Raw genomic sequence first — 25,405 nt, forward strand, 5'->3', positions numbered from 1 at the left:
GTCAGGGATTTAATTAAACCTCTAAAGGAAGCGAATGACTGACATTACAGACAGGGTGGTGTGCGGAATCAATTGCAGAATGTAAATTCGTTTTAAATCCCCCTTTATCCCCTCTGGGGTATGGTGTGCTCTCTCTTTGTTCACTGCAGTCTTAACCAGATAAAAAGCGTCGCTTTATGGCTCCTTCTTAGCCAGCAGTTAAGATAGAGATAAGCAAATGTCTTAGAAGCCCATTACTAAGCATGTAGCTACCTTTATTATTGGACTTACAGGCCCATTGTCACATCTTATAGATGGGGTGAGGGCTAAGTGGTTATATTATTGGCAATAGGAACACTAGGGATCTAAACCACTTGGATTCCAATAGCAGACACCCTCACTACTGTATACCCAATAATGGTAATAATAGCAAATGGTATTAACAGCAAATGGTATTAACAGCAAATGGTATTAACAGCAAATGGTATTAACAGCAAATGGTATTAATAGCAAATGGTATTAACAGCAAATGGTATTAACAGTGCTGTGAGAAATGTCTTGGATCTTAAATAGCAAATGTCTGTGGCTGCTGAAACCCATCTACAGTACATTTACAATTTGATAATTGTAGCTGATAGCAGGTGGGGTTTTCAAAAGGGTTTTAGAATAAGTGTTGGGGAGGAGGCTTTATTTTAACAGCCATCACCAAGCATAATTTAGATGATTTTTTTTACCACTGAATCCTGTTGAGTGAATGTTATGGTGTACAGCCAGCCTTGAACCCTGTCACCTACCCTGAAGCTATTAGGGCATAATCATTGATAATTGGCAGCAGGCAGAATTTACAAGATGAGAAGTGATTCATGCTAATTAAGCCAGGACAGTGTGTGTATGTGTGTATGTGTGTGTGTGTGTTTGTGTGTGTGTTCATGTGCCCGACCTTGCCTGCTCTCTCTTTCTTTCTCTCCTCTTTGTACTTTCCCATCTAGCCCAACCTGAGATAGTTTGCTTCCCCAATGGCAACCTATTCCCTCCTTATAATGCACTATTTTTGACCAGGGCCAAAAGCAGGAGTGGACTATGTAGAGAATAGGGTGCAATTGGGGATGCACAAAGACATGTGTGAGGAGCTCACCCACCCCCCAACCTCCCTACAGCCAGATTTACTGATGTAATCAAATATGCTCTTTCAAAGAAGGCATGGCTGGCTGCAAGCTACCTACTAAACGCTCATCCTGTACAGACAGACAGCGACACCGAGAGACACAGACACAGAGAGAGAGAGAGAAAGACACACGCACAGAGAGAGAGACACACAGAGAGAGAGAGAGACACGCACAGAGAGAGAGACACAGAGAGAGAGAGAGAGACAGAGAGAGAGAGAGAGACACACAAGACACACACAGATAGACACACACACAGAGTGAAACACACACACACAGAGACAGAGACACACAGAGAAAGAGAGAGACACACAGAGAGCGAGAGAGAGAGACAGACACACACACAGAGAGAAACACACACACACACAGAGAGAGACAGAGACACACAGAGAGAGAGAGAGAGAGAGAGAGAGAGAGAGAGAGAGAGAGAGAGATCATTAACATTAACAGCAGACTCGTACATTTCCTCAATGAAAACAATGTACTGAGCAAATGTCAAATTGGCTTTTTACCAAATTACCGTACAACAGACCATGTATTCACCCTGCACACCCTAATTGATAACCAAACAAACCAAAACAAAGGCAAAGTCTTCTCATGCTTTGTTGATTTCAAAAAAGCCTTCGACTCAATTTGGCATGAGGGTCTGCTATACAAATTGATGGAAAGTGGTGTTGGGGGTAAAACATACGACATTATAAAATCCATGTACACAAACAACAAGTTAACAGGTTAAAATTGGCAAAAAACACACACATTTCTTCACACATGGTCGTGGGGTGAGACAGGGATGCAGCTTAAGCCCCACCCTCTTCAACATATATATCAACGAATTGGCGCGGGCACTAGAAAAGTCTGCAGCACCTGGCCTCACCCTACTAGAATCTAAAGTCAAATGTCTACTGTTTGCTGATGATCTGGTGCTTCTGTCACCAACCAAGGAGGGCCTACAGCAGCACCTAGATCTTCTGCACAGATTCTGTCAGACCTGGGCCCTGACAGTAAATCTCAAAGACCAAAATAATGCTGTTCCAAAAAAGGTCCAGTTGCCAGGATCACAAATACAAATTCCATCTAGACACTGTTGCCCTAGAGCACACAAAAAACTATATATACCTTGGCCTAAACATCAGCGCCACAGGTAACTTCCACAAAGCTGTGAACGATTTGAGAGACAAGGCAAGAAGGGCCTTGTATGCCATCAAAAGGTACTTAAAATTCAACATACCAATTAGGATCTGGCTAAAAATACTTGAATCAGTCATAGAGCCCATTGCCCTTTATGGTTGTGAGGTCTGGGGTCCGCTCACCAACCAAGACTTCACAAAATGGGACAAACACCAAATTGAGACTCTGCATGCAAAATTCTGCAAAAATATCCTCCGTGTACAACGTAGAACACCAAATAATGCATGCAGAGCAGAATTAGGCTGATACCCACTTATTATCAAAATCCAGAAAAGAGCCGTTAAATTCTACAACCACCTAAAAGGAAGCGATTCCCAAACCTACCATAACAAAGCCATCACCTACAGAGAGATGAACCTGGAGAAGAGTCCCCTAAGCAAGCTGGTCCTGGGGCTCTGTTCACAAACACAAACACACCCCACAGAGCTCCAGGACAGCAGCACAATTAGACCCAACCAAATCATGAGAAAACAAAAAGATAATTACTTGACACATTGGAAAGAATGAACAAAAAAACAGAGCAAACTAGAATGCTATTTGGCCCTCAACAGAGAGTACACAGTGGCAGAATACCTGACCACTGTGACTGACCCAAACTTAAGAAAAGCTTTGACTATGTACAGACTCAGTGAGCATAGCCTTGCTTTTGAGAAAGGCCGCCGTAGAGAAGAGAAGAGAAGACAGGCTATGTTCTCACTGCCCAAAAAATGAGGTGGAAACTGAGCTGTACTTCCTAACTTCCTGCCCAATGTATGACCATATTAGAGTGACATATTTCCCTCAGATTACACAGATCCACAAAGAATTCGAAAACAAATCCAATTTTGATAAACTCCCATATCTACTGGGTGAAATTCCACAGGGTACCATCACAGCAGCACGATGTGTGACCTGTTGCCACAAGAAAAGGGCAACCAGTGAAGAACAAACAGCATTGTAAATACAACCCATATTTATGCTTATTTAATTTCCCTTGTGTACTTTCACCATTTGTACATTGTTACAACACTGTATATATATATATATATATATATATATATATATATAATAGGACATTTGTAATGTCTTTATTGTTTTGAAACGTCTGTATTTGTAATGTTTACTGTACATTTTTAATGTTTATTTCACTTTTGTATATTATCTACCTCACTTGCTTTGGCAATGTTAACACATGTTTCCCATGCCAATAAAGCCCCTTGAATTTAATTGAATTGAGAGACACACACAGAGAGAGAGAGAGAGAGAGAGACAGAGAGAGAGAGCGAGAGAGAGAGAGACAGAGAGAGACAGAGAGAGAGCGAGAGAGAGACAGAGAGAGAGAGAGAGAGAGAGAGAGACACACACACACAGAGACACACACACAGAGAGAGACACACAGAGAGCGAGAGAGTGAGAGCGAGAGAGAGAGACACACACAAGACACACACAGAGACACACAAAGAGCGAGAGAGACACACAGAGAGCGAGAGAGACACACAGAGAGAGAGAGAGCGAGAGAGACACACAGAGAGCGAGAGAGACACACAGAGAGAGAGAGAGCGAGAGAGAGACCAGTGAAGAACAAACACCATTGTAAATACAACCCATATTTATGCTTATTTATTTTCCCTTGTGTTCAACCATTTGTACATTGTTACAACACTGTATATATATATATATATATATATATATATATATATATATATATGTGTATAATATGACATTTGTAATGTCTTTATTGTTTTGACATTTCTGTATGTGTAATGTTTACTGTTAATTTTTATTGTTTATTTCACTTTTGTATATTATCTACCTCACTTGCTTTGGCAATGTTAACACATGTTTCCCATGCCAATAAAGCCCCTTGAAATGAATTAAATTGACAGAGAGAGACAGAGAGCTAGAGAAACACACAGAGAGAGAGAGAGAGAGAGAGAGAGAGAGAGAGAGAGACAGAGAGACAGAGAGAGAGAGAGAGAGAGAGACAGAGAGAGACAGAGAGAGACAGAGAGAGAGAGAGAGAGAGAGAGACAGAGACAGAGAGAGAGAGAGACAGAGAAAGAGAGACAGAGAGAGAGAGCGAGAGAGAGAGAGAGACAGAGAGAGACAGAGAGAGAGCGAGAGAGAGACAGAGAGAGAGAGAGACAGAGAAAGAGAGACAGAGAGAGAGAGAAAATAAGGAAAATAAAGAAAAGCTGACACCATGTGTGAGCACAGTGGTCCGTTCCCCTGATCTCTTCACATTGTGTTGATGTCTATGCTTGCAGCAGCAGGGATATGTGGAGTCAGCAGTCAGCACAGACATGAGATGAAGAGTTGGGAGTCAAGTTAGGTGTGAGGCAATGTTTGGGAATACCAACTCATTTTCAACACTATCGCTGTATCCCAAATGGCAACCTATTCCCTATAGTGCACTACTTTTGATCAGGACCCACAGGGCTCTGGTCAATAGTAGTGCACTATAAAGGGAATAGGGTGCCATTTGGCACACATAGTAAATTACTATGAGCAGCTAGTATGTTCCCTTGTGATTTGTTACCTTATCCATGACCAGGCACCACGGCATGCTTTTGTGAAGAATGCAAAAACATGTGAAATTAATGTGGTCATTATCATGCGATGCAGGGACTACGGACTAAGACTGGGGCGGTCATTGCAGACTTGATTGTTGATCGTGTATTGTTAGATGAAGTATGCCAAGCAAAACTGATTTGAGAACGAGTGGATGTAACGACATACATTTATTTACACAGCAGGTGTAATACAAAAGGAGGTAAAACACTGTATGCAACCATGTCGTGATAACAATCAAGAGCACACAGCTTTTTATACAGTGCATTACATCACTGTATGCATACATAATCAACATGAATGAAATCACTCAATAGCTATTGAGAAAGTAGACTATAGGAGCAGAGGGCATTCGCAGTACCATCACAACACTCATGCTGGATGGGTAAATCTAAAGCCTGTCAAGAAATTTTTTTTTGCGTCAACTGTCAAAAGGTTTATTCCTGTGGCGAATCCTCTATACAGTACCTTACAGCAGAAGATAAACATTAAGCTTCATTCCACTATAGAACTTCAGAGTCATCGAGCCTGAAGATGTTGTCTCTGACCTTCATGCCAGTTCAGCTTATACTACACGTCACGGCAACTTGCTGTGATGATCCATCTGCTTCTGAACTGAAACTGCCTTTTAAACAGTTTTAGGCATGCTGGGATGCAGGAATGGGATTTTTCTAGCATGACAAACATTTCTCAGAGACAGAGGCTGTGTCCCAAATGGAATCCAATTCCCTATATAGAGTACTACTTTTGTTCAGAGCCTGTAAATATGTAGTGCACTAAATAGGGAATAGGGGGCCATTTGAGACGCAGGCATAACTTTAAAAGCCTGGTTTATAATGTGTGTGTAATCGCAGCGCTATGTCACTACAGACCCGGGTTCGATCTCGGGCTATATCACAACCGGCCGTATTTGGGAGTCCCATAGGGCGGCGTACAATTGGCCCAGAGTCGTCCGGGTTAGGGAAGAGTTTGGCCAGGGTAGGCCGTCATTGTAAATAAGAATTTGTTATTAACTGACTTGCCTAGTTAAATAAAAGTCAAATAAAATAAATACAAATCAAATGTGGCTGATGTCTCATGTCCACTACTGTTCAAAAATTTGGGGTCAATTAGAAATGTCCTTGTTTTTGAAAGAAAAGCTCATTTTTTGATCCGAAATTATCCGAAATGCAGTGTAGACAGGGTTAATGTTGTAAATGACTATTGCAGCTGGAAACGGCAGATTCTTAATGGAATATCTACAAAGGCGTACAGAGGCCCATTATCAGCAACCATCACTCCTGTGTTCCAATGGCACGTTGTGTTAGCTAATCAAAGTTTATCATTTGAAAATGCTAATTGATCATTAGAAAACCCTTTTGAAATTATGTTAGCACAGCTGAAAACTGTTGTCCTGATTAAAGAAGCAATATAACTGGCCTTCTTTAGACTAGTTGAGTATCTGGAGCATCAGCATTTGTAGGTTCGATTACAGTCTCAAAATGGCAAGAAACATAGGACTTTCTTCTGAAACTCGTCAGTCTATTCTTGTTCTGAGAAATGAAGGCTATTCAATGCGAGAAATTGACAAGAAACTGAAGATCTCGTACAACGCCAGATACTACTCCCTTCACAGAACAGCGCAAACGGGCACTAACCAGAATAGAAAGAGGAGTGGGAGGCCCTGGTGCACAACTGAGCAAGAGGACAAGTACATTAGAGTGTCTAGTTTGAGAAACAGTACTCAACTGGGAGCTTCATTAAATAGTACCCGCAAAACACCAGTCTCAACGTTAACAGTGAAGAGGTGACTCAATGATGCTGGCCTTCTTGGCAGAGTTCCTCTGTCCAGTGTCTGTGCTATTTTGCCCATCTTAATCTTTTGTTTTTATTGGCCAGTCTGAGATATGGCTTTTTCTTTGCAACTCTGCCTTGAAGGCCAGCATCCCGGAGTCGCCTCTTCACTGTTGACGTTTAATTAACATAAAAACAGCCTAACCAGCTCTGCTAGGGTGAGTAAAATGGTCAGAGTGAGCTGTTCTCTCATTTGTGTCTGGAAGTAGCTAGCAAGCTAGCCAACGTTAGCCAGTTAGCTTGGGTGCTTGACTGCTGTTAGGTCAGAACCCTACTCCTCGGCTAGAGCGTCCAGTGTGTGCTCTGAACGCTCCGAGAGCGAAACACTAAATTTAAGAAAGGACAATAGGAACACGCTCTGAGTTTACGAATGCCCAGAGTGCACTCTGGCACTCCAGATTGAATTGACGAACACACCTGTAGTATAAACCATCCTTCGGTTTTGAAATCTTTGGTTGTTTAGTACATGGCCTCACATGTTAATCTTTAAAAATATGGGTGGCGCTAAGGCTTAAGAGGGTGTGAACGATGCTGAATGGGTGTAGACAAAGAAGAGGTCTCCAGTAGGTTTACCAAAACATTCAAGGGCCACTTTCTCAAAATCAAGGTTAGAAGTTTATTAACTTTCAAAGCAGAATTACTTTCCCATTGTAGTGTATGATATACCATTTTCAAGCTCGTAGTCTCTACTTTTAGCCAATGTAAAAGACACAATTTGTACTCCCTAGTCTCGTATTGAAATAGGTGGTAGTTGAGGTTCAGGCTCACATGAAATAATGTTTTATAGGCATACCGTATCGGTTCACGTCACGACTTCCACCAAAGTTGGTCCCTCTCCTTGTTCGGGCAGCGTTCGGTGGTCAAAGTCACCGACCTTCTAGCCATCGCTGATCTTCTTCTCATTTTCCTTTGGTTTTGTCTTGTCTTCCATCACACCTGGTTCCAATCCCATCAATTACATGTTGTGTATTTAACCCTCTGTTCCCTCTCATGTCCTTGTCTGTGATTGTTTATTGTAAGTGCTTGTGCACGTCTGTCCTGGTGTGTGTTGGGTTATGTACCTTTTATTTTATTAGTCTGTTTTCCGGTGGGTTTTTTGTTAATAAACTGCGCTGTTGGAAACACAGTTATTGCTCTCCTGCGTCTGACTTCTCTGCCGTCAGTTCGCACCCCTTACATCACATTATGGCTGTGCGATATATCAAATTAATTGTATTAATTTGAATGCAAGTTTTTGCGCGACATTCCAAATAACATTTTCTGTTATTATGAATGTTTATGACTGCTTGTTATCATGTTGTCTTTTCTTCCCTCACTCCTTCCTCTGTAACTGTGCACCTTCTCATTTACATACCCCTCCCCCTGCCACACACAACAACAAAGATGAGAGCACTTCTTTCTCTCCGACAAGCGGTTTAAACTCACTATTTGCATTTGAGGTTTGGTACAACAGAATCAGTCATATGAACACTGAAATTGAGAAATGAACCTTTCTAATGGTACTCTTTATGTCTCAACTCCTCAGTTTGCACGAAGCAGACACTACTGAAATAGGAGTATCAATGAACATTGATTCTGGAAAATGAATGCTCAGTTTGTCATGTGCGGCACCATGTACCACTAGCAGCCGTTTTAGCCAAAGACACTTACAGTATACTATACTAGCTATCTATTCTATGATTTCTAAATATGCAATAGGCATAAAACTAACATAAAACATTCTCATTCTGAGAAATAATAGGTAGGCCACTTAATTTTCTATAGTGCCTGCTACAATAAGTGAATGTGCATTATGCATAGTTTTGGTTACATTTGGAAAAATGTTTTGCATTTTCAGACAGACTTGAAATCCATATCCGTGATTATTGCAAAAGAAAATGTAGGCTAAAGTATTTTGATAAAATAATTAAATGAGTGGGTCTTACGATTGTAGAAGTCTTACAGTGCCTTCAGAAAGTATTCACACTCCTTTACTTTTTCCACATTTTGTTGTTACAAAGTGCAATTAAAATGGATTTGTCATTTTTTTGTCAATGATGCACACAAAATACTCTAATGTCAACGTTTGTAAAAAATAAAAATAAAAAATGAATGAAAAATAAAACACTCATCTTGATTAGATAGGTATGCAACCTCGAGTCAATACATGTTAAAATCACCTTTGACAGCAATTACAGCTGTGTGTCTTTCTGGGAAAGTCTCTACAAGCTTTGCACACCTGAATGGTACAATATTTGCACAGTATTCTTTTAAAAATTATTCAAGCTCTGTCAATTTGGTTGTTGATTATTGCTAGACAGCCAGTCTTGCCATAGAATTTCGAGCCGATTTAAGTCAAAACTGTAACTTGGCCACTTAGGAACATTCAATGTCATCTTGGTAAGCAGCCTGAATACTGTTTTCCTCTAGGATGTTTCCTGTGCTTAGCTCTATTCTGTTTATTTTTATCCTAAAAATCTCCCTCTTGCTTGCCGATGACGAACATACCCATAACATGATGCAGCCACCACCATGCTTAAAAATATGAAGAGTGGTACTCAGTGATGTGTTGGATTTGCCCCACACATAACACTTTGTATTCAGGACAAAGTCAATTGTTTTGCCACATTTTGTGCAGTATTACTTGAGTGCCTTATTGCAGACAGGGTGCATGTTTGTGGAATATTTGTATTCTGTACAGGCTTCCTTCTTTTCACTCTGTCATTTAGGTTATATTGAGGAGTAACTACAATGTTTTTCATCCATCCTCACTTTTCTCCTATAACAGCCATTAAACTCTGAAACTGTTTTAAAGTCACTATTGGCCTCATGGTAAAATCCCGGAGCAGTTTCCTTCCTCTCTAACAACTGAGTTAGGAAGGATACCTGTATCTTTGTAGTAACTGGGTGAATTGATACACCATCCAAAGTGTAATTAATTACTTCACCATGCTCAAAGGGATATTCAATGTCTGCTTTATTTTTAATTTTTAAATCCTCTACCAATAGATGCCATTCATTGCGAGGCATTGGAAAACCACCCTGGTCTTTGGGGTTGAATCTGTGTTTGAAATTCCCTGCTCGACTGAGGGACCTTACAGATAATTGTATGTGTGGGGTACAGAGATGAGGTAGTCATAAAAAAATTATGTGAAACGCTATTATTGAGTTCATAGAAACTTATTATGTGACTTGTTAAACACATTTTTACCCCTGAACTTATTTAGGCTTGCCATAATGGGGTTGAATACTTATTGACTTGAGAAATTTCAGCGTCATGTTTTACTTTGATATTATGAGGTATTGTGTAGGCCAGTGACACAAAATCTCAATTTCATAAATTTTACATTCAGGCTACAGTGCCTTGCAAACGTATTCATCCCCCTTGACGTTTTTCCTATTTTGTTGCATTACAACCTGTAATTTAAATGGATTTTTATTTGGATTTCATGTCATGGACATACATAAAATAGTCCAAATTGGTGAAGGGAAATGAACAAAACATTTTTTTTTTTTAAATGTATTAAAAATAAAAAAGGGAAAAGTGGTGCGTGTATATGTATTCATCCCCTTTGCTATGAAGCCCCTAATAAGATCTGGTGCAACCAATTACCTTCAGAAGTCACATAATTAGTTAAATAAAGTCCACCTGTGTGCAATCTAAGTGTCACATGATCTCAGTATATAAACACCTGTTCTGAAAGGCCCCAGAGTCTGCAACACCACTAAGCAAGGGGCACCACCAAGCAAGCGGCACCATGAAGACCAAGGAGCTCTACAAACAGGTCTGGGACAAAGTTGTGGAGAAGTACAGATCAGCGTTGGGTAATATACATCCAATATACATATAAAAAAATGGAAAAAATATGGCACCACAACAAACCTGTCAAGAGAGGGCGGCCCACCAAACCTCAGGGACCAGGCAAGGAGGGCATTAATCAGAGAGTTAACAAAGAGACAAAAGATAACCTTGAAGAATGGAGTATCTGTCCATAGGACCACTTTAAGCCACACACTCCACAGAGCTGGGCTTTATGGAAGAGTCATGTGGGAGAATCCCCCAAAATATGGAAGAAGGTACTCTGGTAAGATGAGACTACAATGTAGCTTTTTGGCCATCAAGGAAAACGCTATGTCTGGCGCAAACCCAACACCTTATCACCCCAAAAACACCATCCCAACAGTGAAGCATGGTGGTGGCAGCATCATGCTGTGAGGATGTTTTTCATCGGCAGGGACTGGGAAATTGGTCAGAATTGAAGGAATGATGGATGGCACTAAATACAGCGAAATTCTTCAGGGAAACCTGTTTCCATCTTCCAGAGATTTGAAACTGGGACGGAGGTTCACCTTCCAGCAGGACAATGACCCTAAGCATACTGCTAAAGCAACACTCGAATGGTTTAAGGGGAAACATTTAAATGTCTTGGAATGGCCTAGTCAAAGCCCAGACCTCAATCCAATTGGGAATCTGTGGTATGACTTAAAGATTTCTGTACAGCAGCAGCGGAACCCATCCAACTAGAAGGAGCTGGAGCAGTTTTGCCTTGAAGAATGGGCAAAAATTCCAGTGGTTAGATGTGCCAAGCTTATAGAGACATATCCCAAGAGACTTGCAGCTGTAATTGCTGCAAAAGGTGGCTCTACAAAGTATTGCCTTTGGGGGGGTGAATAGTTAGAGTTTTCTGTTTTTTGTCTAATTTCTTGTTTGTTTCACAATAAAACATATTTTCATTTTCAAAGTGGTAGGCATGTTGTGTAAATCAAGCGATACAACCCCCCCCCCCAAAATCTATATTAATTTCAGGTTGTAAGGCAACAAAATAGGAAAAAAGCCAAGGGGGCGAATACTTTCGCAAGCCACTGTATAACACAACAAAATGTGGACAAGTTCAAGAGGTACTTTCTCATCTAGTATTGAGCAAGATGGTAGTTGAGGTTCCATCCACATTATAATATTTTATAGGGATACTAGGGTATGTGTCATGTGCCATAGGTCTCCTTAGCCCCACGCCGTCATACTTCCTAGACCTGGTAGTCTTGTAATGCGAGAACGTTGGCTATCAAGGTTCTCCCTAGAGTGCATACTGTACAGTACATTGCATACCGGTATATAGAAATGTGTCTTGCCAATTTTGCCTCTGCCCTGTGGACCGTGTTTGAAGTAGCTACTAATTTGACATTTCAAAGTTAGAGGTCCAAAGTACACTGAGGGGCTAGCCTGGTCTCAGACCAATATGAAATATACTTTACATATTTCTAATCAGCTCCAAGACGTATGATACAAATGGTCTAGTTTAGTTACTTGTGACAGAAATTAAAGTAGCATTTTAACCTTCCCCTACCTCCCATAAGCCTTATTCTAAACTTAACCCAATGTCGTTTAAGTTTTCCTAACCTTTGATGTTAGTTCCCCAAACCGCCAATTTAAATGCTTCCCGTAATTTTCCTTTTTTGTTACTGCGCAACAAGCAACCTGGTCTCAGATAAAGATGTGCAATGCTATACATCCCCCATGATGTACTGTATGATACGTTACTTCTTACAATTAGTATGCTATTGTACGACCGGGTAAGATGTATGGTACTATACATCTTCTAATTCGTATGATATTGTTATAACTACTATTCCATTCATGTAACCTAACACAATGTAACGCAACATTTCATACTAAATGGCATGTCACAGATTTACATATAAAATAATAAGAATTGCCCTGAGACCATGTTGGAGGGACTCATTGTCTGATCTTCTCCCTCCATTATCCATCACTACATCTTTCTTCACTTTCTTGCCCTATCTTCGACCATGCAACAGGAAAAGATCGGACCCTTTTTTCAATTTCAATTTAAAATGACACCGAAATCTAACTGCCTGTAGCTCATGACCCGAACCAAGGATATGCATATTCTTGATATCATTTGAAAGGAAACACTTTGAAGTTTGTGGAAATGTGAAATTAATATTGGAGAATATAACACGTTAGATCTGGTATCATCTTTTAAATGCAAGAGAAACGCCACAATGTATTATTGCAGTTTAGGCGCAATTTAGATTTTTGCCACGAGATGACAGCAGTGTATGTGCACAGTTTTAGACTGATCCAATGAACATTACGGTTCAAAATGTTGTATCAAGTCTGCCCAAATGTGCCTAATTGGTTTATTGATATATTTCCAAGTACATAACTGTGCACTCTCCTCAAACAATAGCATGGTATTATTTCACTGTAATAGCTACTGTAAATTGGACAGTGCAGTTGGATTAACAAAACACTTTCTGCCTATATCAGATATGTCTACATCCTGGGAAATTTTCTTGCTCTTAAAATGTAATGCTAATCACATTAGCCTACGTTAGCTCAACCGTCCCGCAGCAGGGACATTGATCCTGTAGAGGTTTTAATAGCACAATATCATGAGCTTTGCTCATTTCTGGAGAGCTTTTTACTGGGGGACCCCGGCACCCACAGAATGCGACTTCACAACACCTATCGAGTCATACCTTCCTTTCTGTCAGCGTCAGGGCAACAGGGCAGTCAGGGCAACAGGGCAGTCAGGGCAACAGGGCAGTCAGGGCAGTCAGGGCAACAGGGCACAGGGCAGTCAGGGCAACAGGGCAGTCAGGGCAACAGGGCAGTCAGGGCACAGGGCAGTCAGGGCAACAGGGCAGTCAGGGCAACAGGGCAGTCAGGGCACAGGGCAGTCAGGGCAACAGGGCAGTCAGGGCAACAGGGCAGTCAGGGAAACAGGGCAGTCAGGGCAACAGGGCAACAGGGCAGTCAGGGCAACAGGGCAGTCAGGGCAACAGGGCAGTCAGGGCACAGGGCAGTCAGGGCAACAGGGCAGTCAGGGCAACAGGGCAGTCAGGGCAACAGGGCAACAGGGCAGTCAGGGCAACAGGGCAGTCAGGGCAACAGGGCAGTCAGGGCAACAGGGCAGTCAGGGCAACGGGGGAATTAATTACACTCTCATAAGTTCAGATCTCTCACTGCAAACACAATCTAACACTGGTCAGCGTCTGGCTACACACAATCAGATGAATAAAAGAAACCATCATCTCTTTGTCTCCGCTGCTCCACTTTGCAGAGAAGAGAGAATCTGCTGACTGCCTGGGTTGTGCAGCAGCTCGATATTAGAAGCAAAAATGTGCATTTCTCCCTGCATGTGATGAAACCTCCAACTGCAATTCTATACTCTATCATTAAATTAAAAATACAATAAAATGTTTCTCCCTCACTCACTAATGAAAACATAAATACTTTTAATACAGCACAATTACCTTTTAAATAGTACAGATTGAAATAAACTAACATGAAATATTGTATGGATAAAACCATCTATGGAGAAATGCAGTCTCCCTTCCTTTCTAGATTTGACTTTACAACAAAATATACATCCATGATAGCAGTTAGGGCAGAGAAAAAAGTATAGTCATATTTACAGAAACACTACAAATCAGTTAATTACAGACTTTAACAATAGGCTGAAGCTTATACACATAATTTTCATTAAGGATCCAACATATTTACTACAGAGAAAATGAGTTCTTCATATTCATTAAAAAAGGCCAGCCCTAATTTTCCTGATAACACATCTTGCTGATGTTACATGAATAACATTAAACCCATCCTTTGCTAATTTTTGCTATGTTAGAGAGTAATAGGATACGGCATGTGTCAAAATTGATTGATTGCTGACCTTATGACCTGATGACATGTACAGAATATGTGCCCCCGCCCCACCCCGCCCCCCCTGTTCGTGTGGTCATGTGTTAGAGGGTGTTTGAACTTTTGGGGCCCATGCCCCCCTCCACCCCCCAGTTTTATCTCCCTTATGGTTGTTATCTATGAAGCAGGAATGTCTGGGGCTATAGATAGCGCTGGGGCCTCAGCATTATAAATGTCCAGAACAAGGCTTGCGAAACCCAGAACCGTAAACCCTATTTTTTAAACATGGATTTTGCGATCAGTGGCAAAGCTGTGATGACTGTAGCCTCGGAGGCAGGACCGCGTCTGAAACATCGAGAAAGGGCAAAGTATACAGCCGCAATATACGATGCACCAAAAAAGCGGTTTCTAAATGTGTATAGAACCCAGATACCGCCCACAACGGCGCTGAAAGATGAAGTGTTGATGTCTAACGGACAGCATTGGGGGCATCTGTTTGATTACTTGGCCTGTAGCGTGAAACTCTATACGTTAGCCGAAGGAGAAGAATATACCGACCAGAAATTAGGCGTGACTTATGATGTTGAAGACTGGACGGTTTTTCGACAGGTTTTGTGTCCCGAACTGAGCCGTATCACCAAGGGTTACAGCTTGTTCACAGGCTACGAGACCCGTTGGGAAGGTACCCCGGACACCTCAGGAAGAGTATTTCACAGAGTTAAATTACAACGTATAAATGGACGGCCTTGCGGGTGCGTGGAATTTTACGTCAGCACCGCGGAAATCCGAAACCAAAACATCAGGGCTGGCGGTTCGGACGGGGATTTCCGGCTTCGAATGCTTATACCCCTTAAAAGCTGGCCTTTAATGGAATTGCAAATGTTGGAGCTGTTGGATGCTCTGTTTGTACAGAGCCAAAAGCGCCAGAGCATTGTACGGATAAAGAAGTGCATAATATATAAGAATCCTGAGGATTACGACTCAAAGCAACCCCAAGAAGATACAACGTCAGGAGAGGCAGCCCCCAAAGAAAGCGAGGTAAGCTGTGTTGTTAACCCCGCCCAGATACCCCGAGGGTTGGTTCAAGAATAAAAAGGCTGGTTCTTAAAACCTACAGTTCTTAACCTACGCATTGACCATGGATATTCCTAACGCATACCCGAACTCCGAAACGGCCTGGGCTCCCGACACTAAGGATTGTATGCCTCGCAGCCCTCCATTCTACTCCCCCCTGGCAAGACCCTCGACACCCCCTACCTGTACACAACCTGAGGACGTGTTTGATGGGGTGGTCAGTACTATTTTTGTTGACACAATCAAGGCCTCAGTAGCCGCGCTTTTAGACGTGGTGATTGGAGAATATATACGAGAAAAATGCATCGGTTGTGAGATTAATCACCCCAGCCAGCGAAGGCACCCCTGCCTATACGATCCCCCAAGATACTACTTCTTCAACAATTTTGAGGCGCTGGTGAAAAGACTTTGGTCCCGCCGGTTTATACCATCGCTGGTCAGAGCCCTGGAGGCTATGGGCCTTGTGCCGTCTATCCCCAGAGTTTACGGGGTAACCGAAGCATTCCTACACGAGCTAAAGGAGGCAATTCACATACACCAGAAACTCAAAGAAATCCGACACACCCTGGTGGAGGATAACAAATACAGGGAGGCTGTGGTGTCGGATGTGTTGGCTTTCTGGCTCAATAAACCCCAAGAGCCCGAGTGACATTTTTGTTATTTAGATGTAGAGCAATGGGTAACTATATGTATACGATGTTAGATAGAATAAATACATTTTTTCTTTTGAGAGAACTTACAAGTGTTATGCATCAAATTATTGAAAATAAAGTGAACAATGTCTCGTTCTACAAAACCCCCAATTCCGGGGCTAATGTAGAGCGTGTTTTGAAAATGGACCAAATCATGACTCATGTACGCCATGCTGGCGAGGTTCTACAATGGACACAAATGGTAACCCGGCTTGGTGGTGATTCTGAAGAACTAGAAACAACCTTGTCTAAGATTTTACTTTATTTGTTTGAAACACCCTTTAATTGTACCATGTATCATATTTGTTGTTTATATACTTTTATAGCGGATGTGTCTGTTGTAAAAATTCAGCGAAACAAACCTGTTAATCTAACCCAAATATACAAGGTTTTACATGATTCGATCATAGAGAAAGGGGGGGCATGTATCCTGCAACGAATTAGGGATTGTCTGTAAACGTAATACCTAATGTTTTCATGAAAATAAAAATCCCAAAAAATGAAAATGAAATGTTGTTGTTATTTGAAAGTGGCTCATTAACATTATTGTACCTCAGAGAGGCAAGAAGGATGGCAGAGCAGATTTTGAAAAACATTTATTATAATCCCTCTAACCCGGGGTCTTATGGTGGTAAGGAGCGTTTACAGCGCGCTTTAGCCGAAGAAACAGGTCACAGGTTAAGCGATGCTAAAGTCACTGAGTGGCTATCCGAACAAGATGCGCACACTCTACATAAACCCATGAGAAAACATTTTCCTAGAAATAGAGTTTTTTCTACACACCCATTGTCCCAATTTCAGGCGGATCTATGTGACATGCAGGCCCTTGCAGATAAAAATGAAGGAAACCGCTACATGCTAACGGTCATAGATATTTTCTCTAAAATAGCTTTTGTCCGGGTCTTAAAGAATAAGAGCGGCGCTGAGGTGACCAGGGCATTTGCCTCTATCTTGAAGGAAGGAGGCGCCCCCAAGAAAGTGCAGACCGATGGCGGAAAATAATTTTTTAATAAGACCTTTCAGAAACTAATGAAAAAGCACAATATAGTACATTTTGCTACAGGATCGGATTTGAAAGCTTCTGTGGTTGAACGCTTTAACAGGACTCTGAAGGAGAGGATGTGGCGCTATTTTACAGCGCACAACACGCATAGATATATCGATATAGTTCAAGATTTAGTAATTGCGTATAACAATAGTTATCATAAAAGTATAAGGATGAAACCCTCCGAAGTCTCTTCGGAAAACTCTTTTCAAGTCTTTAAAAATCTGTATGGTTTGCTCCCTCTTCGCCGTAAGAAAAAAATACATTTTAAATTTATTGTGGGGACTTGGTTCGTATATCCAAGTTGAGGGGTGTTTTCGATAAAAAATACGTGCAAGGATACAGTGATGAGCTTTTCACGGTTACAGAATGTCTGCCGCGCATACCCCGGTCTACATATTAAAAGATTATGACGGGGAACTTATAACGGGATCTTTTTATGAGCAGGAATTACAGAAGGTAACGGTTGGTAAAGACAAGGTGTTTCACGTAGATGAGATTCTAGATCAAAAGAGAGAGAAAGGTCAAAAATGGGTGCTGGTCCGCTGGAAAAACTGGCCGCTAAAATTCAACAGCTGGGTATTAGAGAAGGATGTAGTGGAGGCATCAGGGTTAATTTAAACCCCCATGCATGATAAAATACATCCTCATTCGGGTGTACACCGGAGGGCATAATGGAACACAGCGGCTTCTACCTGACTCTCCCCAGTAATGCGTCCGCACACATATATCGTAATAATCAGAGTTCTAATTATACAACCAATTTTCCAAAGCCTATAGAGTTATCAGAGGCCTGGGAAGTAGGGCTCAGCGAGATTACATACCCCCATAGCTGGTATAATATCAAAGATAAGGACCGGGAATTTTATTTCAAAAAGTTAACGGAACCTGCTAAATTTATTAAGGTTAAAAAAGGGTTCTATAGAACCGTCGAAAGGCTCGTCTCCGAGTTGAATGAACGGCTATCGCAGAACAGTATGGAAATATTCCTGATGTACAACCCTATAAATAAAAGGGTACAAATCTCAGGAGATGCTTCCGGGGGGATAAAGACCAGTGGTAATTTAGCCTACATGTTAGGGATGGGGCCCAATACATGGACGTATGTGAGAGATAAATTATTCCCATTCCCCGCGGATATACATGCAGGATTTTACAACATATTTGTGTATACCGACATCATATCATATCAAAGGGTCGGAGACAGCTGTGTGCCACTCCTGAGAACGGTTCATATAGATGGAAAGGATGGGGACATCGTCACTGTCACCTACGACAAGCCACACTACGTACCTGTAAGCAAGAAATATATTGAAAACATTCTTGTTGAGCTTAAAACGGATCAGAACGAAAACATTGAATTTACTTATGGTAAAACGATTGTAAAACTCCACTTTAGACCCACCAAAACCTCTCTACATATATAATATTAGTATTATATATTTTATATACATAATACATCTAAATTAAAATTATGGAACACCGACATCTCGACCCTAACCGGTATGTCACATACTATGTGGATCAAGTGGGTAATGGGTTACCAGGATATTATGGATCGCCCACCATGTATGGTTCGGGGATCGGAGGGATATTTCGTAATCTCTTTAGGATGGTTTTACCGTTTATGAAGAGAGGCTTCAGCATAGCCAAACCGCATTTAAAATCAGCAGCAAAAAATATAGTAAGTGAGGTTGTCGCCAATGCGATAACCAGAAGGGCGTCACCAGATGTCGAGAGTCAAGAAGGCTCGGGGTTGATGATGTTGTCTCGAAGACCGAAAAAGAGACCGCCAGGTATAAGGCGAAGACTTGAGCCTAAAAAACGGCGGTTAACGGTTAAAAGAAACTCAGTTAGTCAAAGACGGGGTAAAGTGAGGAGGTCTGGACCAAAAACGGTAAAAAGAATACTCGGAAGTATTTTTAAAAGAACAAGCACCATGGCTCTTTTACACCGCATGTCCTCTGAAGCTATAAAAACAGAGCTCGATCTTTTCACGGCCCCCTTAACCCAACATTCAGTAGAGAGGTCCAGTTATGTGGAGATAGCCCCACTCTCTGCCATTACAGACAACGGCCCCATAGAGTTTTTCATACCAGGCCACGGTGACAACTATCTGGACCTCAACAACACCTTGGTGCATTTGCGTCTAAAAGTAACCAAAAGAGATGGTACTGATATTGCAAACGATGCCAAAGTGAGTCTCATTAATTACCCAGTGGCCACCATCTTCTCCCAAGTGGATGTGACTTTGGGGAACGGCTAATCAGTCAAAGCAGTGCCACATACCCCTACCGTGCCATCATGGAATGCTTACTCAACTACTCTGAAGACACTCTCAAGACCCAATTCAGCGCAGGGCTTTTTAGCAAGGATACTGCAGGAGGCTCTATGGAATCGACAGACCCATCCACAGGTGCAAATAAAGGCCTGGCCGCCCGGGCTCGCTACTGTGCAGAATCTCGAGAGTTTCATCTGCTAGGCCCTATACACTCTGACATTTTCTTTCAAGAACGTTTACTCTTAAATGCGGTTGATTTAAGACTAAAATTAACCAGGGCCAAGGATGAGTTTTGCCTAATGTCTGCAACGGATGGGGACTTTAGCTTAAAAGTGTTGGGGGCCACGCTTTTTATTTAAAAAGTATCGGTATCTCTGGCAGTTCGTCTGGGTCACTCACAGGCTTTGCTGAAAGGAAATGCCCTTTACCCTCTCCAAAGAATTACCATGAAAACCTTTAGCATACCTGTGGGCAGCAGAATCTGCAGTCAAGAAAACCTATTTCTAGGCCCTTTACCGCGATACGTAGTTATAGGTTTGGTTGATCACGCCTCCAATACGGGCAGCTTAAATAAAAAACCCTTTAATTTTCAACACTTCAATGCAGAGTATGTCGCTCTGTGTCAGGACGGACGTCAGGTCCCTGCTAAGGCTTTCCAACCGCAATTTAATAACAACATATCTGTGCGAGAATTTTACAATCTATTCCTGGCTACCGGGAGGCATCTAAAAGATCTCTCTTTACCTATTGACAGAAATGATTTTGCCGAGGGTTACACAATGTATGCTTTCAATTTATCCCCAGATGATGACACCTCAGGAAATCTTTCTGTGGTGTCCCAAGGTAACCTCAGGCTGGAAATGCGTTTCCGTACACCTTTAGCCTGTACGGTTAGCATGATTGTTTATGCCTGCTCTGATTCAATCTTGGAGGTGAATAGCCGAAGACAGGTTTTAGTAGATTATTATTAAGGATCGTTGAGCAAAATACATGAATACCCAAGAGTTGGAAGGGCTGATGAGCCGACTGATTGGAAAACAATTTTGCGGAGTGTTGGCTTGTGATGAATTACCTATGGAGAAATGGAAGGTGCGGCCTGCCATGTTTATTGTCAATACCCATCCTAAAAACATGCCGGGTGAACATTGGCTAGCTGTGATCTTAGAAGAGGAAGGAGGAAGAAAAATCTCAACTTTTTTTGATTCCTATGGTTTCCCACCCGGTTTTTCACATTTCCCCAAATCTATTAAAGAATTTCTGACCAAAAATGGCTCAAAGATATACTACAATATCAAACAGGTGCAAGATACCCTTTCAACGACATGCGGTCAACACTGTGTATTCTACCTATGCCAAAGAGCCCGGGGAGTTTCTTTTGAAGATGTTATGTCTCTTTATAAGGATGATTTAAGAAGTAATGATAAAGTTGTAGCTTGTTTTGTTAGAAAATATCAAAAGTGTTCAAATGTGTATCCTCTAAGAACGTGTAATCAAGGCGTATGCTCACGCCAAATGTTTCAAGAATGCCACAAATGTTAAATTGCTTATTTTTCAAATAAAATTTATTGAATTTAATCATAGTCATTCAAAAGTCATTCAAAAGGCTAACCACCCAGAGAGATCGGGATTAGGGAAAGGTCCAGAGGCGTTCAGGGGGGGTAAATGGGTTATCGTCATTCATTTCATAAGGATGCGAGGGTTTTGGGGCATCTTTAGGGGTGCTGTATCTCGGTGACGGTTTGTGTTTTAAAGAGTGAATCTGTTGCCGAATCTTATAGTTGGGTACACCCGAGAGGGGTATGTTGAGGATGGCCAGGGCCTTAAGAAACTGAAGCCACCCTGGAGGTCTTCGGTCATCAGCCACCTTGTGGGCAGATGTGGTACTTTTAAGCAAGTCAAGTATATGTGAACCCTTGACCACTGAAGGATAAACTCTCCTTTGTCATTCCAAGTAGCTGCCCCATTTGAGTCTTTTAGCTTGTTCATAATGTAGCTAACATTTTTCCTGTTACGTGCCGGAACATGGGTTAACAAGTCATGCATAACTTTATCTTCAACAGGCATTTGATCTTCAGATGGTAAGCTCGCAGGTACAGGCCTTACAGGGGCGTGGCTCTCGCGAGGCTCGTCATCTTTTAAAGGGTCCTGTAGGGAAATAGTTAAATGGCCTGTCTCTCTCTCCCCTTGTTTCACCAAGGACAAATACCTTTGCAAGAGGTTTGTGTATTTTTGGACCTTATCATAGGGGTTCAATCCTTTTTGATTCAAAATATCCTTCATGGCCGTATCCAAATCATTTTCCGCTGTTTGTCTGATATTTTCGGGGGCCCCTGCATTTGTTTTTTTAAGTCTATCCAACTCTTGTTGTGGCACCAGATACATTTTATTGGCCATCACCCTATGTGTTCAACCACCACGTCGGGCTGCAATAAGGCTGGTGATGAAGGGCACGGCTATACTTAGTAAAGGTAGAATAAAACCGCCAGACTGTTGTATGCTATGTCGTTTCTTTTGAAGACTGACCCTTTTATTGGCAAAGAGCTTGATCGAGTTCTTTTGTCTCTTTAATTTTTTCAATTGTGTCAGGGTGAGTGGAATGCGTCCTTTGAGAAGATTCAAAGCAATCTCACATAGGATAATATGAGATCTGAAGAACAGTGACCCAAGATGGCCTTCCGTTCATTAGATGTAGCCCCAACTAGGCTTCTCAAGAGGGGCAAGTTTCTTTTTAAACGCAGAGACATAGCGGCTACTTTTTTTTAGGAATGTACACAGCCGGCCACTCCCACGGGAACAGACCGGTTCGTAGCCTCAGGTGTTCTGGAGTATTTGCTTTTAAATCCACGATTAAATAAGAAAATGGCGCTTGGGTTGCGTCCTCGTAGCTCTCCATAAAGTAGGATTTCCTTCCCGGGTACATCTGCTGAGCTAGAGTGTTAATTTGTAGTTTGTCTCTAGGATTTTTGAACAAAACCATGTAATTGGCGTTCAAACTGATGGTGCGGCTATTTTTACCTTGGTGAAACACATTCTGCACCAAGTAAAGCACGGACAGGTTTCTATGATGAGTATATTGGGTAAACGCTCGGGCAATTTCGGGATGTTCGCTACCTGCAAATAGCATATCGTCCAAAACCAACAGATTGTTTTTATGAGGAGGTAAAAGTTCATTATCAGACAGGGTATCAGGTATTCCTTCAACAAACTTGATTTTTATTGTCTTCAACAATTCATCATACAGAGGTTGATAACATGAATAACACCACACAACATTATCAGGCTTTTGAGATAACACATGTTCAGAATTCTCTAAAATACTTTTTACAAAACAAGTTTTACCACTATTCGAAGGCCCTGCGATTAAGGCCGAAAATGGTAGTTGCAACCGGGGTCAAAACCTTCTACAGCAGTCATTATATCTTAAGCTTTAAGACCCCTGTAGCTTGTAGCATAAGTCAACACCCAAAGGGGTAATGTGGTCCAGTCAGGCAAAAGCAGTCTCTTGTCATAGACAACCCTGAATCTTTTAGTAAGTGGGGCCTTCCTCAGATGGAAGCCCTTTATTATACACAACAATCTTTTTGTAGGAGCTCCTAAATCTCAAAGTCACTATTCCTGTCATTTAGGAACCACCCCTCAAACAAACGTGTGATTGATTCCTAGTTTTTACACGAGGTGTATTTTTTTTCATAGTTTTTGAGTCACGCCTGACACACTGCGGCATGTAGCATAAGTCAGTAGCCATAGGGCAATGTAGTCCCGTCAGGCAAAAGCACTCTCTTGTCATAGACAACCCTGAATCTTTTAATGAGTGGGGCATTCCTCAGATGGAAGCCCTTTTTATCCCTAACAATCTTTTTGTAGGAGCTCAAAATCTCCAAGTCACTATTCCTGTTATTTAGGAACCCCTCGACCAAGCGTGTGATTGATTCCAAGTTTACACGCTGGGCATTTTCATAGTTTTGAGTCACTCCTTTGGCTTTCAATACCACGTGATTCTTTAGCGTTCTAAAAGCATAGCTTTTGGGCCCACAGGATGACCATTCTGTTATATGGTCACCCTCTGCGAGTTCGCTCGTTAAGCCACCCAGATAGTTGCTGAGTGGGAGGCTCCAATCCCCTGGTTTGCTTACATAGACCACAGAGTCTGTGTCGTGGTAAAGTACCCGCCTCTGAAGCTGCTCCATGAGCTTGTACAGTTCAAGTCGGCCATAGGCCGTGGTAAATGCTGCAAGAAACACATTTACATTACCCGGGGGTAGAACCCACTTCTTGTTACGTCGCCATTGCACCAAGGCAATGTCTTGACTCAAGAATGAAAAATGTGAAATTTCGTATTGGTCCGAAAAAATGAATTCCAAAAATTCTTCAGGGTCTTTAATAATCGACGTTGTCAACATATTACACCTCTGCGCTAATTTGCCCCAAAGCGAATTTAGGTACAATTTCGACACATTTCGTTTGGTTTTGTTGACCTCTATTCTGTCAGGGTCAAGAAGGATGCCTTCTCTGTCATGATAGTCTTGAATGTACCTGTCTTTACTTTCTTGATCTGTGACCGATGCAGGATAGCCTGAAGCCATTTGCTTACATCTCAAGAAGGTCTTGATGTACTCTTTAAAAAGAGTGTCTGATTTCTTTGGAAAGTTCCATACTTCAAAGATTTTGGCCACACGATACCCCATCTCTAAAGCCTTAGAGAATTCAGCTGTGACCCATACACCTGTCAGTGCTCTTTCTTGATCGGTGTGATCACATGGGGTTTGTTGTATGTTTTCACTGCAGGTGCGACAAAGGGGAAAGAAAAGTTTTCCTTGAGGGCCCCTGTAAGGCAACACAGGTATAAACAAACCCCTTGGAGGGTAGACTGTTGCTTTGATCAGACCAAAATAGTTTTGAGGTAAGTCAAAATCACGATGAATAATTTCAGGATGACCTATAGGATAGCATGAGGAACTCATTACATGCGGATAAAGGGATGTAAAATCCACATAGCCTATTGTCTCGTCGGGTTGCGCTACATACCTCAATGTCAAAGCATTGGTACGGCCGCCATACAAGGCCTGTCTTGGCTCCAGAGGTTCTGGGATGTCAAAGCTGGAAAGGAATGCTTGAACATGAGGATCAGACTTTTTGAGGGCTGTCCATTCGTGCTCCCACAAAACAACCACTTTTAGACCGTAAGTAGCCTGTAACGAATCAACTTTGTCTTGAAACTCTTGGTACATTTCCCCAAAAGTCTTTTGGGTTAGGACACATATGTTCTGGGGCACAAAGCAAGATTTGCAACCATGGAAGAAACAACCGTTGTACTCATACACGGTCTCAACCCCGTCAATCTTGGTGTAGCCATCTACATGGTAAGAGCCAAACGCCTTCTCCCCTCGATTCAAAGCATGTTGAATAAAAATGTCTTTATCCTGGGCCATATACTCTTGCCATTGAATGGACCCACTAGAGTAGGCCTTGAACTGGCGTCGGTAGTTGTCAGGCGAGGGGATCGCTATAGAGGATGTCGGCATATAGTGTGTACGGTATGTTTTCATGCATGCCGATGCAATCGTTGTACAACTCCAAGGGTCAATACCTGCATCTTTGATTACCTCTTCTCTGAATCTGAGGCATCCTTCACGAAGTATAACCACATCATTGTCACAGTATGATTCCATCTCTTTATGGAAATCAAAGGTGCCATGTCTTACTGTCTCATACCAAGTCATGAATCTCTCTCGCTCTTTGGGAGACATTTGATCACACCCATACATTTCTGGGCTGGGATATGATCCTATATAGTGTAGATTCTCCTCAGATGTGAAGAAGTGGGAGAACCAGCCTTTCACAGAGTTTTCAAAACCCAAGGCCTCTGGCATTTGAGCCAATCTCATGGGTAAGAAGCTTAAACTGTCAATGTATCTCTGGTTGAAGGCGGGATCTACAAAACACAGGATTTTA

The 25,405-nt window shown here is 41.9% G+C and overlaps 1 protein-coding gene across 5 annotated transcripts in view; it reads right to left on the reverse strand.

Moving 5' to 3' along the window:
• The window catches only part of LOC115140266 (netrin receptor UNC5D-like), a 273,232-nt gene that overhangs the window by 116,138 nt on the left and 131,689 nt on the right, over window positions 1-25,405 (reverse strand). The window lies entirely within an intron of this gene.

The sequence above is a fragment of the Oncorhynchus nerka genome, linkage group LG13, assembly GCF_034236695.1.
Source record: "Oncorhynchus nerka isolate Pitt River linkage group LG13, Oner_Uvic_2.0, whole genome shotgun sequence".
In the NCBI taxonomy this organism is placed as follows: domain Eukaryota; kingdom Metazoa; phylum Chordata; class Actinopteri; order Salmoniformes; family Salmonidae; genus Oncorhynchus; species Oncorhynchus nerka.